This window comes from Musca autumnalis, unplaced genomic scaffold (assembly GCF_047663935.1).
Source record: "Musca autumnalis isolate F117 unplaced genomic scaffold, ASM4766393v1 scaffold_3, whole genome shotgun sequence".
Taxonomy (NCBI): Eukaryota; Metazoa; Arthropoda; class Insecta; order Diptera; family Muscidae; genus Musca; species Musca autumnalis.
The window spans coordinates 231284152-231298151 of record NW_027411866.1 but is presented as its reverse complement, the minus strand read 5'-3'; the positions used below and the strand labels follow the sequence as shown (position 1 = coordinate 231298151).

The window sequence follows — 14000 nt, the reverse complement described above, 5'->3', positions numbered from 1 at the left end:
AAAAATGTCGAGAAGTTCAAAAAGACGTATATATTTGCTTCGTGGATTATGAGAAAGCATTTGATACGGTGAAACATGATAAACTGATGAATATCTTGACTTCTATTGGGCTAGACGAATGGGATATAAGATGCATTAAAAATTTATACTGGAATCAAGTAGCAAATATTAATGTAGATGGTGAATTAACAGACAATGTTCAAATTTCAAAGGGTGTAAGACAAGGATGTGTTTTGTCTCCCCTTCTATTCAACATATATTCAGAACAAATATTCGTAGAATCCATTGCTAGAAAGAACATTGGTATTGCTATAAACAATACGCTAATTAATAACATCCGTTACGCCGACGATACTACGTTACTAGCAAGCAGTTTTGCGGGGCTACAAAGATTACTAGATGTACTTGTGAAAACAAGCGAAATATATGGATTACGTATTAACATAAAAAAGACCAAATATATGATTGTGAGCAGAAAGTCTGTGGAAACAACTGCACCTATGTTAATAAGCAATACCGAAATAGAAAGAGTTAAAACGTTTAAATACCTGGGAGTCCAGATTAATGATCAGTGGGATATGTCGAAAGAAATCAAGTGCAGAATTGAAATGGCACGAAATTCATTTTTTAAGTATAAAAAAACGCTTACAAGTCATGATATAAGCCTAACAACTAAAATGCGCTTTGTTAAATGTTACATATGGCCAGTACTTTTATACTCAGCCGAAACCTGGACGGTAAAAGTAACAGATCAGAAAAGATTAAATTCGTTTGAAATGTGGATATATCGCCGCATTTTAAAAATTCGTTGGACTGAACGTATCTCAAATGAAGAAGTGCTTAGACGCATGAATACCGAACTTCAAATTACACGTATGATAAAAACCAGAAAAACTGCCTATTTGGGCCATTTAATGAGGAATGAAAAATATAAGCTGCTCCAAGCCATTATACAGACCAATATCGAAGGAAAAAGACCCAGAGGAAGAAAAGAAACAATATGGATAAGTAACATTAAAGAATGGACGGGTGTGCAAAACGAACGAATTCTTTTAAATGCCGCCAGAAACCGAAGCCTTTCGATAATTGAATAGAACATATTTAATTGTACTATAATATTAACAATTAGTTAAGTTAAATTATGTAACACTGCATTATAATTGTATGATCGCTAACATCCGAACACGGATTGGCAAATAAAGAAGAAGAAGATATGTACATATTTGTCTCCAAAATATTCCATAAATTAATTGCCCATAGGATTCAAATCCGTGGATCGAGGTGTTTGAAACACTTTTGGACAGTTATATTGCATCCATTCTCGAAAAATGTGTGATTTGTGCTTGGGGTCATATCTTGATAAAATTGGCATGTTGTCCCAAATCCCATTTTTTCAGCGCTACATTTCAAATTATTAAATATTAGTGATTCCGAATTCCACCACGAAAATATAGCAAGGATAAAAACTATTCTACATAACAATGGATTCCCACATGATTTAACAAATTCGCTCATCAAAAATTATACACATGGCTCTCAACAAGAAAAGAAGAACAAAAGCATAACAGAGAAAGTCTACAAGTCAATGATATATGTCCCAAACATATCGGAAAGAATGGAAAAATCGAATATTTATAACAAAGAAAAAGTGACAATAGCACATAAATGCAACAATACACTCCGATCTCTGTTTTCAAATACAAAATCCAAAATTGAAGACACTGAGAGAACGAATGTTATTTATCAAATACCATGTGCTGGCAATGAAAGAGAATCGTGCCAAAAATTGTATGTAGGAACTACAAAAAATAAATTAAAAACAAGACTTTCGGCTCACAAGTCAGATTTAAAATTGCGACAACAATATGAAAAACCAAAAACAGCACTTGTGAGCCACTGTGCAGAAAATACCCACCACCCAGATTTCGATAAGGTAAAAGTGTTGGAGAGCGAACATCACAACAACAAACGTTACACCATAGAGATGCTACATATTTTAAATGTGCCAACAACAACAAGAATGAACTTCAAAACAGATGTAGACAACAGCGCTCTCAATTACAGAAATCTAATTAGCAAAGCAAAGAACATACATAGATCGCAATAACCGAAAACAATCAGTGCAATATTTACAACAGAAGACGATGGTAGTGATGCTACCCTAGGTTTAAGTAAATTGACAACTTGTTTTTACGTGTTTATAGCGAATTTATGGTATGATACTTATTGTTGTTAGATTCATATGAAAACTTCTGTGTTATTAATAATTTTATTTTATTATGTTTCTGCTTTAAAATTATTGTAGATCACATCCTGAAGATGCAATTCAAGAAATTGCGAAATATTGATAATAAATAAATAAAATATTTCTAAAATTGACCTCGAGCTTGAATTAATCAAATCCTTCAAAATGTTTAAATAATATATCTTATCCTTATTTCCTTCGATAAAAACAAGATTCTCTACACCGAAACCACTCATACAACCCCATACCATAATAGAGTCTCCTCTGTGCTTTACGGTTGGAATTGTGTGTTTAGGCCCAAAGGCCGTATTTGCAGTACGTTGTTCCGACCAAATTTAACCTGTTTGGGGAGTTTTCGACGATCGTATTGTTTACATGATGGTGCAAGGCATTTACACTGAGGGAGATTTGATTCACTGGGAAGGCATAATTATCTTCGAGTGCAGTCGCACCCGAAGGTAGAAGGCCTGTTGTGACTACCAACAACAAGATCGTTGTACGAAAAACCATAATTATACGCCCTTCCGCACCCTCAAATTATTGGCATGTACAGAAATTGCAGGCAAAAGATGACTTCTCGTAAAGGGATTATGGTCGCAAGATGGGAAAAATAGACGACGAGTTTTTTCATACCTTTCCATGCTGTCTCACGCCTTGGCCTCAAACATGCGAAAGGAAGTGATAATAAATGGAATGTTGTATTCTGGCCAGTTTCCTTGGTGTGGGAGATTGCCGATGCAAGGAGCAGCTCAGAAGCAGCTGACGATGAGGAGAACATTTTCTTCATTTTTTTTTTTGCATTTCTTTATTCTGTTTGCTTAGTTTTTTTGCGGAAATTTTTTAATGTCTTGATACCACCAGTGCCATGTGCTGGTATGAAAACAGCTGGTTGTGGAACTTGTTAGTTTAACAAGTCAGGGTTGGAAATTGTGATTCGTAATTTCAGAGTTGTATGGAAGGGCGTACTGCCAAGTTTACACTTGCGCTCCAAAATCCACTGGATTTCACGAAATCCTGAAATACACCCCGACGTTTACATTTATTTTTTGTTGATTTCAAACATATCACAATGATCAAGGTAGATGCATATGAGCAGCTGATCGCACACGAAATTTCAAAACAAGTTGTTGTAAATTGAATTAATCATCAAAAATATACAAAAATATAGAACTTTACAACTTTATTTGGAAACTTATCGTAAAATTATCTATATATCGTATTAATTGTGTATAGTACTAACAAATGAAAAAATAAAAAAAAAATGATTTTATTGTTGAGACATCGTTATAATAAATTTTGATAGGTAAAAGTTGTGCTCAGAACCTGCACAATATTAGTACTTGCAGTAGTTTTCCCGTTTAGTGCTAAAACATTACCATTAAAAAGTACGGGAACACAATGAAAAATAGCATTGTAACAAAGTAATTTAATATTTTTTTCACATTGTTTACAAATTTTGACACTAAAATTTGTTGTTGCAGCAATTGACCATCTACCTTGTTTATTGTGATACGTGAAAAGTGTTGCAACTTTTGGTACTTTTTTAGGCAAAAGCAGGGTTGTATATCATGTGTACTGTGATTTCGATGTTGATTTCGCTGAAATCACGAAATGAGATGATTTCATTTTTGTATGCGAAATCATGAAAAATTTTGCTTGATTCCGCGCGAAATCACGAAACGCCTTCGAAATCACGAAACGACGCCAAATGTAAACTAAGCATACGTTAAAAGAATTTACGCACTCATAAATTGAGCGAGGTAATGAAATATTCAAGGCCATGCGTGCGTTGAACCGTGACCGCTGTTCAAGCATGGACATTTTGTTGGTAGGTGAGAGGATTTTGGTGAAGGTATCTGAGAAGGAATTGCATTGGGAATGAGCAACGGATCAACGTTGGATGTGCAAGGGGTTCTTTGACTATTGTGGCAAATGCTGGCGTTTAAATAGTCAATCGTGGTTGGATAAGACGAAAATGTTAAGCCCTTATGAACACAGATTTAAAAGTTTAGTTTTTGGAATAAGTAAAAGTTAGCTACTCAGTGAAAAGTTACAACAGCCACGGCGGAAAAGCCAGCTATAAATAAGGAGCTGTCCAGCTATTTTAGTGGATGTTTTAACGTCCTAACATTATCGTTTGTTTTAACTTTTTGTTGTGCACAAATATAATATAATCAAAATGTAAGTTGGTCGTTGCATAATTGTTAATGTGTTTGATTATAATGATAGTTTTTTATATAGTGATGCTATGAATTAACACCTAAACTTCCGAATTCAAATTTTGTAAATTACGTTGACGAAGTGATTTATGTTAGCGGAACATTACGCTTCGCGCCCTGCATTTGGGGAAGCAACTAGTTCTGTTATCAGGACGTGGTATTTTTTTTTTGCTTATGGCCCTAATGTGACTTAACCGTATTTTTTGACACAATAAAACAATGTGCGATTTTTACAGTTGGTGGAGTTGATTATTATGCATCGTTTTTATACCCTACACCACTATGTGGGGAGGGTATTATAAATTGGTTTTGGCCAAAAAGTTTGTAACGCATCGAAATAATGGTCGTAGACCCATACTTATATGTATATACCAAAATGAATGTCTCGACGAGCTGAGTCGACATGGCTATGTGTGTCCGTCCGTACTTCTGTCCGTCTGTCCAACTAAACATTGTAATCGTGCTACAGGTCGCAATTTTGTTCGGATCGTCACGGATGTTGATGGGGTCCCGGAGGGCAAGAAGCCTATTGATTTTGTTGATGGTCGAATAATATTTAGGGGTCGGAATGGGCAAAAAACTGATGTGGATAAAAATACAACGTTTTTTCCAAAGCGAATATCTCAGCTTCTGTATGGAGTATACCAAAAGCAAAACCTGACAATGAAAGTGGAAAATATCACCTTTCTAATGATGTTAAGTAGGTTCTCGTAGGTGATCAAACAACGAAGATATCGCAACAGTCGCAAATAAAACCCAACTTTTCATTTTTGCGATTTTAATTATAATGACGAATATCACAGTTTTGGTTGGGGGCTTTCCCAAAAGCAAAGCCTCACTATAAAAGTAGAAGATACAATTTTAACAATGATGTAAACTAGGTCGGCTTAGGTGATCAACTAACGGAGATATCGCAATAGTCGTTAATACATCCCATTTTTCAATTTTTTTGGAAATCACGCTACAGGTCGTAATTTAGATCGGATTGTTATGAAATTTCGATGGTTAATGAATGTCCCACAGAGGAAGAAGGCTATTGGTTTTAGTTATGGTCGGATAATATTTAGGGGTCGGAATTAGCATAAAATTATTTGGAGAAAAAATCAACATTTTATTCATTTTCCACTTTTTCTGCAATCACACTATAGGTCGGATAGAAGCATATTATTATTATTTTGGTTCAGTTCGCTTTAAGTCATTTGGTATAAAAGCCAGTTAGGTGAAAACTTTCGTATCTCCCTAAAGAAATGTTTTCGAGTGAAAAGATTATGCACAGAGGTGGTGGTGTAGGGTATCACATAGTCGGCCCCGTACTGACTATAGCCTTTTGTCACTTGTTTTTTTTATGAAAAGTGAAAATTTCAAAATTTTGTGCTATTACCCGTTTGTGAACAGGTGCGATATGTCGAAAAATCGGTTTGACATTTTTTAGCCGAAGAAATTTGGCAGCCTGGTAAATTTTTCAAAATATGAGAATGTGTGTGTGAATCTTATGTATTGAGGAAAATCAAAATAGTTTTGATTTTTAAAATGAAACCCAGCAATCCGATGAATATGGTTTATTTTCAAATTGTCAAAAAACAATTCTGGAAAAAAACAACATTGTGTTTGTGAAGAAATAAAAAAATAAGTTCATTAATTTTTAGAGGAAATTTTGAAGATTTCGATTGCAGATTGAAGGCTGATTGAATGCTTTGCTACACACTTATCAAGCACACACGTACCCAGCAAAATGTTTGCCTCCAAAGATGCAGTTAAATTATATGTACAAGTAATCTGGAAGTGCATCCAATTCTGCATTTTCACTCATGATTTTTACAAGAGCGTGACTACTGAAAGATGCACTCCATAGCACTGCATTTTAACTAACCCCTTGGCACTGCATTTTAACTGACCCTTGGCACTGCATTTTAACTGCAAATGGATGTGATTCTTTGGATTGCATCCAAAAGCGGTTAAAATGTGAGGAATGGAGTGCCTTTTTCATGACTCCGTTTGAACTGCATCAAAACATGCCGTGATAGAAGTAGTCTACATTGCACTGCTTCCAATTTATTTTGCTGGGTACGTAAGGGGTTCATCGGCTGGACAATCCAATTTCATAGTTTATGGGCCGCTTTATAGCTGTGTTCCTTTACTTACCTGAGGTTACCATTTTAACCATTTGTTACCATTTTTAACCTGCAAAGCGTTCCTTAACCCCGAAAAGTGGCAAAACTGGATGCAATTTTTAAGAGAGTGAGAGGGGAGAGAGCGAAAATGGCTTTCTCTTCTACCACAGGCTACCAGCAAAATTTCTGCAGGTAAAAAATGGCAGAACTGATTTTTCGACTTTTGTTTCACGATTATTTCACAAAATGGACGAAAAACCGAAGAAAAAGTCGAACACTGACAACACTAAATTAAAAACTGTGAAATAAAAGACGAAAATTGATTTTTTTATTTTTTTTCTGACATTGCTGCCGGATCTACAATTTTTCCGTTCCTTTACTTTTCTGGTAAAAATGTTCATGAGAGAGCAATTTTGACACTTCTCTTTTACCACTCTTACCATTAAAAAAGTAAAGGAACAAAGCTTATATGTTTGTATATTAAATATTATGACAATTGCCATACGTCATATAAATAGATTGAACTTTTGTGACATAAAGGTCCTCTGTCGTTGAAACTGCGTAACATATAATAGTTCTTGTTGTGGTACATAGATGTCATCGTAATGACAGCTTCAAAGCGACGATATACCGCATTATCTACTTTGTGAGGTAATGCCGTTCACTTCAGTCTATCAGATACATTGTCGATAAATAGTTAGTTGTAAGCATTTTATATAGATGGCGCCGAAAGGATTAGTTGTATATTTAAAACAAAATCTGTGCATAGTTTTCATATGGTCTGTTCCAGAACCTGCAAGAAGCTACTATTTTTTACTACGATAACAATAGGTGTGTTCGTTTACTCAACAATTTGTACAAATTTGTACAAGTTCAGTAACTTCTTGTAATCGGCTAAGGTCTTTTGCATTGTACTGTAGAGTAAACGAACAACATCCAGCAACAATTTGTACAAATTTTGAGTAAACGAACACACATAATTTTTCCTTTATGATATCGACAAAAAATAGTAAAAATTAGTAGATATTTGCAGTTCTGGAACAGACCAATAATTTCAATGGTTTGTCAATTATAGCACTGTTCCTCTACGTTTTACCACTTTTTACTCGAAAAGCGTTCCTTTGCTTCAGATACCATACAATTCATATGGGAGCAGTTCACAACTTTTACTAATTTTGCCGGTTTTACAATTTTCAAATGTAAAGAAACAGACCAAATATGAATTCAGAAATAATGTATGGAAGACAATTCAAGAGTCACAGGCAGTTCATAAACACAATTAAAATTCCATGATATTCCTGTGTTATTTTCACATATGTTTAAATAATAAAAACGAAAAGATTTTATTATTATGTATATTGTTTTTATTATTTATTTATATTTGTAAAACTTGTTTTTTTTTTTTAATTAAATACCGTTACAATGATGTGTTTTTATGAGAATATTTATTGTTTATTTCATTTTTGTTTAATTTTCTACTAATCATAAATTACTGTATTATCAAGATGTACATGTGGATGTACATACATATGTCTGCTTGTCATGTGGAGGAAAAAAATAAGGTATGGACATTTTTTAATTTATATTTTAATAGATTAGTTACAAACTAACCTCAAATTTGTATGAATTATTATTATTATTTTTTGAGAAGACAATTTTTTGTATGTGTTTAATTACGAATAGTTTCAAATTATGATGTTTCATTTCTTCCGTTAGAACTTGACCATTTAGCAGAAGTGCAACTTTGTGTTTTCGCACAAAGTGAAAGATGTCAAATTCTAATGAGAATGTACTAAAAATTGGCGCCACTTTGCAGTGTCCATCGTTTGTTTCTATTCTCTCTTTGGCTAAATAAAGAGTTGTCATTCGATTTTCGTCGATTGAAGTAATAACTTGGATTTTCGTCCACAATTGGATTTTCGTCCACACAACAACTTTGTAAACAAAAGGTACAGATATTGTTTATACGAACAATATTTCTTAAATAAAGGATTAATTATTTTTATTATAACGAAATTGATACTGCTGTTGCTTTGTTTTCTTTTTGGTTTTTTTTTCTTTTTATTGCTCCGCAAACAATGGTCCTAGTCGAACCGGATAAACATTGATTTTTTGAGCCTCGATTAAACATTGGTCCAATCGAGCCGAATACATTGCTTCCAGCAAAAGGAAATTCGGATTCTCTTCACTTGGGAAGCAACAGCAATTGGTTTTTTCGTTGTTTTACAAAGGCGCTCTGACTCCGTCAGCTACCAACAAAGTCATAAATAAGCATCATCATTCCTCATATTAATTGTCATCAACAACTTCATTATTTTAAGTAAGGTGAGTACCGTCAAATAAGTGAGCATTCGCGAGTGTAATTTTTGTTCTCCAATAAATATAATAAGGTGTTTAATTTATTGCTAACATTCGCCCTACAACGCCGTCGCGACGTTATAGTTGTTGTTGTTCTCTCCAAGAATATCTACATTTCTTTTTCGGGTACTCAAACTAATTAAAGAGTGCAGTGATTCGTATTTGTTGGCATTATTTTCTATTCGAGAAAAAACATTCATATCGTTGTTAGTGTTTCTTCAATGCATATTCAAATTGTCAAATAAAAGAAATAAAGAAAGAAGAAAAAACACTAACAACTCTACTAGCCACTATCCGTTGAGTTGTAACAACAAATACCCATCACTGCAGTCATCTGTTCTGTTGATCGTTCGATCGATATACACACACACGTGTTATTAATATACGAGGTCCGCGCCAAAAGGTAAATATACGAGGGGTGCGTGAAAAGTTTTATTATTCATTCGGAATATTTTAATGAAATTTCTTTTCGATTATTTTTTACAAAATAATTGTTTTTCTTGTTATTGTTGGTAATTAGTGTGCATCTTATAGTCCGTGCACCCTACAATAGGTCAACATTATTGAACATTTTAGGATTTTCGTCCATTTTTGAAATTTTTGGAAAGTTTGTGGTTTTTCATTTGGGTTTCAATTCAGAAATAATTTGTTTGTGTATTATTCGATACGCACAGCCGAAATTTATTGCACTGAGAGAAATTTTTGAAGGTCTTCAGTACACAGCAAAAAATAAAAATTTTACGTTTCTTGCCAATTTTGTTCTTTTTATTGTATTTTTCGGTACAATAAAATAAAAATAGTGTATTTTCGATACATTTGATGTACTAAACAAAATTTAGTGACTTTTCGATACACTTGGAAAAGAATATTTTGCAGTTTTTTTGGATTTTGGTGTATTTTTCGATACATTAAAAATAAAGTTGGGTATTTTTCGATACCGATTTTCACAATTGTTTCAAATTTTTGAGAAGTTACCACTATTTTTCGTTTTACATTGGTAATTTGGTACGTTTTATTGTATTTTTCGGTACATTAAAATAAAAAAAGAGTGTATTTTTCGATACAAATTTTACAACCACTTAGAATTTGGCAGATTTTAAGAAAAATCAACACTGATTTCCGACGTTGGCTTGATAAACTTTAGTTGACAAGTTAATATATTATAGCATTTTCGTGCATTGTGAACTACTTCTTCAAGTCAGGTTGTTTTGGTCCATTTTAGAAAGGACATTTTTCGATTTCATTCAAATTTTATTTCGATTTTCATCGTAATGTCGGTTACTCCTCTAGACTGTTTCATCAGAGCTACAGATGCTCTCATTACGTTTGATTCCAACTTCACTTCGCTCCGAGATGAAGATCTGGATATCTATATTCTTGAAGCTCAGGCAGCCGAATTGAAAGTAATGTGGAAAAAAGTAAAAGAGATGTTTGACGAATGTCTTAATTTCCTAAATACTGCTGATAAACCCGATCCCAATGACATTACATCAGCAGAGTGTAAATATCAGGTAGCTTTCAAGGCGTATATAAATACAATTGCAATGATCAATCGGAAAATTGATGAACATAGAGCTAGGTCGATGAATTCTTCTCCTACTTCTGGCGAAAGATTTTCTGTTCCTGAAGGTTTGAATATAACTAGATCATCAGCTGAAGTATCCGCTTCATACAGTGATAATGTTTTCCATAGTTTAAACCTTCCACCATGTGATATTGACATTTTCAATGGCGATTTTCTTTCATGGCCTAAGTTTAGGGATCTTTTTTCTGCATTGTTTATTGACAACAAGCGCTTGAGTGACATAGAAAGGCTATGTCACTTATTGAAGAAAACTAGTGGCGAAGCGAAAGATATTGTTTCAAAATTCCCTTTGACGAATAGGAGTTTTAATTTGGCTTGGAATGCTTTGAAGGAAACGTACGACAATGTACGAATTCTGGTGAATAACCAATTAAAGTTATTGTTCGACCTTCCGGTCCTTGATATAGAATCATGTTCAGGATTGAAACAATTACAGCGGGGTATAAATAGTTGCATTTCTGCTATGGAAATTTATGATGTTTCGACCAACGATTGGGATCCGATTCTTGTTTTCAGTTGCATACAAAGATTACCCACAAACACTGTTCAATTGTGGGAACAAAATGTTCAAAATAAATCGGTCCTATCTTCATGGAAAGATTTAGATTCCTTTCTTACAGAAAGAATTCAGACACTTACGTGTCTTCGTGACATTAGGGGAATTGAATCCAATAATAAACATGAAAGCAAGTTTTCCAAACTGAGCCTTTCCAATTCCTCATCTACCTCTTCTGGTCGATTTTGTATTATGTGCCCTAAGTTAGTTCATCCCTTAAGATTTTGTCCCAAATTCTTAAAATGCTCGATCGATAGTCGCTTTTCGGCACTTCGACGTCATCATTGTTGTATGAATTGTCTAACTCCAGGTCATGAAGTACATAAATGTCTAAGTAACCATAACTGTTCAAGATGTAACAGGCGACATCACACGCTGTTACATCGTGAAAATTCCTTCCATATGGGTTCTCCTAAATCGACTTCGTCAAATTCTTATTTAAGTACCCCTAAAGTATCGCAAAATGTATCAGTTCAAAGCCCAGACCTCTCTTCTTCTTCGTCTGGTACCTTTTCAACAAATAGGCAAGTGTTCCACGTTGCAGAAAATAGGAAAGTCGTATTAGGAACGGCTATGGTAAATATTGTTCACCAGGGAGTTTCACACCCAGTTCGTGCCCTTATTGACCCTGCATCAGAAGCCTCCTTCATTACTGAGGAGTTACAACAAAAAATTGGTATTTCTACCACATCAACAGCGGCAACTATTTCAGGGGTTGACCAAACTATTTCCGCTAGATCCAACAAGTGCTGTTCATTCGATATTGGTTCCACAAGCGATGAAATGTTTCGCATAAAGCTTAATGCATTGGTAGTTCCTAGCATTTCAGGAAATTTGCCTTCGACTCCCATTGGTAAGGGATTATATTCGTGTCTTCCAAATATTCGTTTGGCGGACCCACAGTTATTCGACTGTAGGCCAGTAGATATTCTAATTGGTGCTGATCTATATCCACAAATTCTTTTACAAGGAATTAAGTTTAATATTTTGGGTTCTTTGGTTGCTCAAAATACAGTTTTCGGTTGGATCATTACTGGTCCACTTTCTCCAAGTATAAAAGTATATTCTGCAGTAGTGAGATATGCAAATCATGAGGAAAATAAAAGTTCGAAATGCAATTCTTATAGGAAAAGAAATATTTGAATTAATTTTCTCAGACGTTCATGTGAAGCATTCGCCGTTTTTTGAATTTAGTGTTATTGACTACGTCAAAGTACTTTGCTACAAATCTTCTTCAACATAATCTTGAATCTCCTTGTCTGTCGTTTACCAATTTTACAACTGAAAACATTCATGCTGTTATACCAATACTATCTCCTAGAGGTGGAATAGTATTTGAATGAAATATTCAAAAGGACATACAGTTGTTATGGGTACACGATATTCAAATGGACGACTTCGTGGTTCTTCTGATCGGACAATTCTCGCACTTCGTGTAAATGAGTCGTTTAATATAAAACGTTTTTTCGGGCGTTAACCGTGGTCTTCAATCCGTGCAAATGTAACACGGTGTTGTAGGACGACGAAGAAATTAGTTAATCATTCTAATTAAAATGAATTGTTCGTGATGAACATAAATTGGTTTCTTTCTTTTTTCATATAGTAGAAAAATTGTATAAGACAACCTACTCTCAGCTATTACTAGTCTGACGAGTAAAAATGTACGAATATTTATAAACCACATGTAGTTGGAAGCAGATTCTTAGTAGTGGCTCCTATTCGGGAGTTTAGAATTTGCTGGTCGATAGCGCCCTTCAGGCGAAATAAAACGAAGACTTTCCTATCCGGGATATTTAACAATTCTTCGTTTTTGATTTTAATTTAGCTGGTCGGTAGCGCCCTTCTGGCGAAATAGAACGAAGAGGCTCCTATCCGGGAGATTTAACAACTTTTCGTTTCTTTCAGTTACAAAAAAATGTTATTGTATCGAATCGCTCCTATCCGGGAGGTTGAACAACGCTTCGGTACTAAGTAGTAGTGGATGTAGCGCCAATGGAAATTGGCATGGGTCCTCCGGACCACATGGGCTTTCCGAGCCATTTATATTATAAGAAATGTACAAAAAAGAAAGAAACTGCTAAAATGCTCACTATTGACGGTTCCGCCGTTTAATGTAAAATATGTACTCATAACTAAAAAACTAGAAATTAAGTTGAAACATCGCTGGATATTTCAAGGTGGCCGGCAATGTTTAATTACGAATAGTTTCAAATTATGATGTTTCATTTCTTCCGTTAGAACTTGACCATTTAGCAGAAGTGCAACTTTGTGTTTTCGCACAAAGTGAAAGATGTCAAATTCTAATGAGAATGTACTAAAAATTGGCGCCACTTTGCAGTGTCCATCGTTTGTTTCTATTCTCTCTTTGGCTAAATAAAGAGTTGTCATTCGATTTTCGTCGATTGAAGTAATAACTTGGATTTTCGTCCACAATTGGATTTTCGTCCACACAACAACTTTGTAAACAAAAGGTACAGATATTGTTTATACGAACAATATTTCTTAAATAAAGGATTAATTATTTTTATTATAACGAAATTGATACTGCTGTTGCTTTGTTTTCTTTTTGGTTTTTTTTTCTTTTTATTGCTCCGCAAACAGTATGTATTTCTTTATTTACATTTTACAAATGTATATTTTAAAATTAAAGTTTTAAATAATAAAATATGGTAACTCATGGACGTAAATCTAAAAATAGACTTTGGAACTTGGTTAGAAAATCTAATGCGATGACAAAGAAATTTATAAAAAAACTTAATTCATTAACTAAATAACAAATTTACAAAAATATTGCTAAAAACTAAGGAATGCTAAAGTGAAAAAAAGTTTAAAAGCCTCACACTAAAAAATGTGTCTTTTTTCTGTGGGTCATTTCATTTTTGGGAGGAGTTTTATTTAATATTTTTTTTTTATTTATTTAAATAAA

The 14000-nt window shown here is 34.1% G+C and overlaps 1 protein-coding gene and 1 long non-coding RNA gene across 2 annotated transcripts in view; one reads left to right on the top strand and one right to left on the bottom strand.

Moving 5' to 3' along the window:
- Window positions 1-14000, bottom strand: part of LOC141399110 (uncharacterized) — a 434325-nt gene that overhangs the window by 277421 nt on the left and 142904 nt on the right. The window lies entirely within an intron of this gene.
- Window positions 8434-13612, top strand: LOC141399111 (uncharacterized). Its single transcript, XR_012411770.1, has 2 exons — window positions 8434-8524; window positions 8664-13612. It is a non-coding gene; the product is annotated as an uncharacterized lncRNA (long non-coding RNA).